Source organism: Rhea americana, unplaced genomic scaffold, assembly GCF_003343005.1.
Source record: "Rhea americana isolate MKP2758 unplaced genomic scaffold, rheAme1 scaffold_130, whole genome shotgun sequence".
NCBI classification, from domain to species: Eukaryota; Metazoa; Chordata; class Aves; order Rheiformes; family Rheidae; genus Rhea; species Rhea americana.
In genome coordinates, this window is record NW_028185373.1 from 2,636,069 (window position 1) to 2,642,068 (window position 6,000).

Consider the following 6,000-nt stretch of genomic DNA (forward strand, 5'->3'; position numbering starts at 1 on the left):
CCTAGTTTATTTGAAACTATGTGCTTTCTTTTTATTGGAAAGGAAACAGAATAAGAATGAGTTCTGAAACTGAAGATTGTCAGAATGGATTCAGCCATAAAATAACACATATGCAATATCAAAATATTTATAGAAAAAAGGATTTGCAAGAATGGTCAGGTAGAATTTCAGAGTATTATGGAAATTTATTGTCTAATTTCTTTCATTTTTTTTCCTGATCATTTGGCATAACAGGAAGCTTCACATATCAGTTATCATATTCTATAGATCTCTTTATTAAAATTTTAGGTTTTTAACATATCAGATAACTATCATGAATATTTTGTTGTGGTATCCTGTAGAAAAGAAAATTCTTTGAGTTTCCAAAGTTCTTGTCCAGGAAATCTGAGAAACACTCTGGACATGTCAGTAAGAGAAAGCCAAGACAAAAAATGTGAGAGCAGAGGTAGTACAGCAACCAGTAGGACTAAGGAAAGAACAGAAGAGCTCTTTCCTTCTTGAGAGAAGAACCTTAGCAGAATCTGATCATAAAATGTAGAATTTATATTTTTAAAAGCAGTTTGAAAACGACAAACTCACACTACGCTGACGCGTATCTGAAAACTTAAATGATGTGGTCTTAGGTTTACCCATCTAAGGACACTGGCCTTCATTCATACCCCTTAAGTCCTCTTTCTTACACAACTATTTATCAGGCAACACTCCAGCAGAATGAAAGGGTACCTTACCCCAGGCTCAAGCTCTCCTCGTTCTTAGGGAAATGCTATTTTGTCAGCAAGCAGGGAAGAAGAAACACAGCTAGCGTTTGCCTGGCGATATAACAATAGTTTGGAAAATAGTAAAATTTGTCAGTACTGTGGAATAACCAGAGATTATACATGCAATGACATTAACACTAGTGTTTTTTCCTTTTTTCTAAACCATTTATGTCAATKAAGATTTTTGCTTTCAGTGGCCATAGTGGCTTCACCACAATATTGTGTTTTTTAATATAGATAATAATATAATTTCCTTGATGTGAACCAAGGAAAATATAAGAGGCAAGAGGAAGAACCTTAGAAATATCTTTCCCTACACATTTTCTGGACAACTTGCATGGATTTTAAAGCTTATTGCTTTGTAAAAAAAAAAAAAATACAGAGAAAGATAAGCAGGTGGAGTAAATTTAAGCTACTAAATCAAAGCAAATGTACCAGCAGGTGGTCRACTTTTGAAAGTATGAGAGCTGGAAGAACAAAAGGTTCCATTTTCTTTAAAAAGGTTACCTTGGATTATATATGTAGAAGAAAAATGTGGAAAGCCAAAGGGGTTTTCTTTAATGAAATTAAGAACTCAGATTTTAATGTCACATCTGAAATGGGTCTTACTCATGGTGTCAGTCAGTAAATAACCTTTTCCAGCAGTCATMGATTCCACAAGTCTCTCTGTTAAAAATGAAAAAAAAAAATCCTACAAATTGATCTCTAAGACATTATATCAATATTGTATATCAATATAATGAAGACAAAGAAATTGACCAATACAGGCATTGCATACAAAAATAATTGTAAACTGTTTAGTAAAACCATATGCCTTCATAATTCAGGTATATTCATGGTCTTAGTCTTTAACCACCCACACATTTCTGGTCTCTCATATGACTCCGGTTTATCAAATGAGTTATTGCTTTCATATCATTTTTTACCAAGTAAAAGACCATATAATAAACAAAGGCCCCTGCTTTTCCCCTTTTTTATTTTTCAAGTAAGAAAACATTTGTTAATCTAGTAARTGCCACAGATGTTTTGACCTGTAAAATTGCTTGATGTTTGAAAAATTGCACTTTCCATTGGCAGCCTCCATACAGACAGACAAACAGTCTAAGAACAAGGCCACCCCATTCTTCTCAAATGTCAGATTAAACCAACAGAGAATATTCTGGGAATATTTAATGAAAAATAAGTGCTTTTTAACTAAATGAAAATTTAGTGAAACAGAGTTTGTTTTCCTCATTTTTTTCCATGTTCTCCTCCCTGCCCCAAACTGGAACTTTGAAGCAGAGGTACACCCAGTAAACCCACTGGTAACATTTATCTGAAAGAAAATTATATGGCCAGTAATCTTAAATTTTTCATACAATTCTTATGTCAGCATTGACAAAACTTTTCACCCACCTTAGAAATAGGWAAATGAAGGGCACAGAGAATAGTTTTCATCATTGTCACTTACTAGCCTATTTTTTTAAGTGTTTTGAAAATGTTCTCCCRGGATTTTGAGCCGTGAATATTTCTCTACCTTTAAAAGAATGGTTGTCTAAATCTTATGTCAGCCCATAGCTGAGAGCTGCTCTTGGATTCTTCACTTGCACCAGCTGATACAGAGGGTTTCTGCAAACAGTATTATAATCTCTTTTGTTAGAAGGGCATCCCAACCTGGTGGACGATAGCCCAACACTAGGTTACCTGCATTTTATTGTCTGCTATCTTCCAGGCCATATTCTTGACCATGAAAGTATTAGTCTTGATCTTCACTTCCTCTGTTAGTGACCCAAAAAGTACTAAGTCACAGTCAAGATATTAATCCTTTCTCCTACRGAACTCACAGATATCTGAAGTATTTCTACAGCTTTAGGATGATAATTCTAYAGTACTTTCTCATGACCTACAGTATGAAAGATCATTTCTGCAGCAAGTACACAGAAAGAATACATACATTAAAAGTCTACTCTAACTGTTTATTGCTATGTGCACATACAGTGCTGTCCCTGCAGAGAGAATGAGGGAATAAATTATACAAGATGGTTGTTAATGTATTATTGAAGGATTGATAAAGTCATGTGTAATGGAGGCTTCATGAAACATTGGCAAAGTTTGAATGAATTATCAATAAGTGTAAAGATTGCAGGCACTTGCTTAGGTGAAGTAATTGGTAAATTGATAAATGATAGAAAATGTGCAAAGTTCTTGTACAAACCCTGACATCTGAATTGTGTCCTRCTCAGAGTAAGAACCCTACATGATTCTGTGCTGCAAAATTGGTGTGTGTGTCTGTGTGTGTGTGAAGTGTAACACCTGTTAATTTGATGTGATTTCTTCTGATTTGCTGTCAGGTACACTCTGGAAGATTCATCTCATCTAGATTTATCCTTTGACAAGGTGGTTTAATAAAATATATTACCTCCAACTACCAACTTTACAGTGCCTATGTTCTTAAATCAGCACAACCACAGCTACTCTGCTGCTACTCAAATGCAGTTATCAAGGCCTCCACTGTAATCAACAGTTCAAGAGAGAAATATGTACAAATGGTAATTCATCCCATCAGAAGATAAATATCTGCTAAGGGAAATGAGTCACCCTCTGGAGATGCTGCTGTCTTTCTCCTGCTATGAAGGAGCCTGGACAACTGCCTAACATCTGGAATGCTAACGCTAGGTGTGATGTACCCTCCCACAGAACACCCGCATAGAGGGCCAAGCAAAAGTCAGTTCAAATTAATGGGAAGATTTAGTATTCAGAACAGGACAATGAGGTTGGGATTTCAATTTGTGTGCCACAAGTTCCTGAGCAACCTCTGAAATAACACAGAATCACACTGAATGGCTGAGGTTGGAAGGGACCTCTGGAGATCATCTAGTCCAACCTCCCTGCTCAAGCAGGGTCACCTAGAACAGATTGGACAGGGTTACATCCAGGTGGGCCTCGAATATMGCCAGAGAAGGAGACTCCACAACCTCTCTGGGCAACCTGGTCCAGTGCTCTGTCACTCTCACAGGGAAGAAATTCCCCCCTCATGTTCAGGCAGAACTTCCTGTGCTTCAGTTTCTGCCCATTGCCTCTTGTCCTGTCACACGGGACAACTGGAAAGAGTTTGTCCCCGTCCTCTTATAGTAATAGTTATTAACCTGCAAAATATGCAAGACCAACCTGGTCTCGTTGGTTTTTCTTATCAATCACAGTAGAAAACATTTTGCTGACAAAAAACCTTGTGGAGGAGGCTAATGAGCTGTACCACTTCTAACATATATTTTCTTTTTCTCCCACTGAAGTATTAACTATAAGTACTTTAAAATAACTTAAGACATTTTGAAAACTGCTCTCTCAAATAGATTCTCTTAAAAAAAAAAAAAAAAAGTATTTTAAAAAGCTGGAACAAGTAATTTGTATGTCTTCTGACCAGAATTACCAGTTCATCTGAAGGTAGGAAAGAGCTAAACATAATTATGGGCTCTCGTGTTTCAGGTTCATTCTGCATCTTTATATACTTTCTATATATTTGTTTTCTTCACTCAAAAATCCCATAGTTTTAAGCAKACTTTATGGTATTATTGGATATTATAGAAAAAAAAGCTATGCACTTTCACTTTGTTTCTGTATTTCTATACTAAATGCTACATTTATTGTTAGTGATATATGTTTGCTATATGAAACAACTGTGTAATGGCACATATTTCTTTTTGCTTAGATTGATAATCCAGAAAAGCTGCATATAATGAAAGCATATAGAAAATTGAATATGTTTTATGTGCATCATTGGGATTAAATCTCTGAGGTGAAAGGTTTCATTTTTCCATATGTCAGGCTGTAGTCACTAAGAATACTGACAGTAATTGATTTGCTTCTGGTCAGAAAGAAATCAGTCAGGACTTGAAAAAATCATTTAGGACACAAAAGATTACAAAAGTGTACAAATATGACATACAAAGCAAGATGATGTCATACTGTGCACTCATTTTCCTGACTGTTGTACTTCTGAGACTACAGATCAGTGGTATTCTTTCTTTTTTGTGTTTTACAATCTTTTTATAGAGACGAGTTATTTTTAGGGCAATGGTAGAAATTAAATCTTTGAAAATCTTACTGTGGGTTTCCAGAATTCTGCTGGTAAATTTAGGGATTTTGCCCTTCTATTCATTAAAGAAAATAAATTTGGCAGTTTAATGAACCATGAAACATAGTTTAAAATCTAGATGGCTGGAACAGGCTAGAGTAGTTAATATTTTACTGCACAGCATATTATCCCTGTTCAGTCTTGTTTAGCTTTCTTCAGCTGTTACAGTTCATAAAAACTTAGTAAATTAACTATCCTGATTAGAATAATGAATTGTTGTTATTCATTATTTGTTCAGTTCTTATTAGATGTTAGTCATCCACATTCTTATGATCCTTTTAGTGCTATTTGCACTGAGATTTTTTTTTTTCAAAGTAACATAAAGTGATGTCTCCAGATCTCTGRTAAAAAAAAATACATTTGCTATAGATGGGCATGACCTCTTTTATAAAGTGASTATAGGATGACTATATGATTATATGACTATATAGGGTTTGGAAATTCATATGGGAAAGGAAAGAAAATTGAAGAACTCCACTTTTTCCCTATGTGTTGTTCAGCAGTAGCAGTACAGACCCAGGTACTGTGATTCTATATAATACATTCTTGAAGGTAATTTTGCTTAAAATTCTAGTGTGTATCTACACCTTCATATTTACCACAGCCCTGTGTAATTGTGTCCTCTTCTGCACAGTCCAGATAAGCTTGTATCATCTGCAGGTTGAAATTACATGCCAAAGAGTCCTTCTATTCTACCAACCCCACTCTCCACATCACCCTCTCCATTTTCCCTGTCTGTTTCTCCAAGCGCTTCAAGGGCTTTTCCTTTCTCTTTCTGCTGTCTCCTCTTTCCCCTTCCTCTCCTCCTTTTTTCCCCTGTCTTAGAGTTTCTCTTTCACTTGTGCTGGGTACTGCTGCCATTTCCATCTCTAAAACAACCACTACTGACCATTGCTGCTGATGAAGACAAGTCAATCATGTTATTTGGTAGGAAGTATATTTCTCGGAGACAATTCATGACACCTGTGTTTCTTAAGCAATGGACTTGAGAGAAAAGGCATTAAAAAAATAATCTTCATGTTGCAAACTATCATTCTCCAGTGTCAGCGATTATTAGTACTGGCTGTCACAGAATCATAGAATCAGAAAGGTTGGAAGGGACCTCTGGAGATCATCTAGTCCAACCTCCCT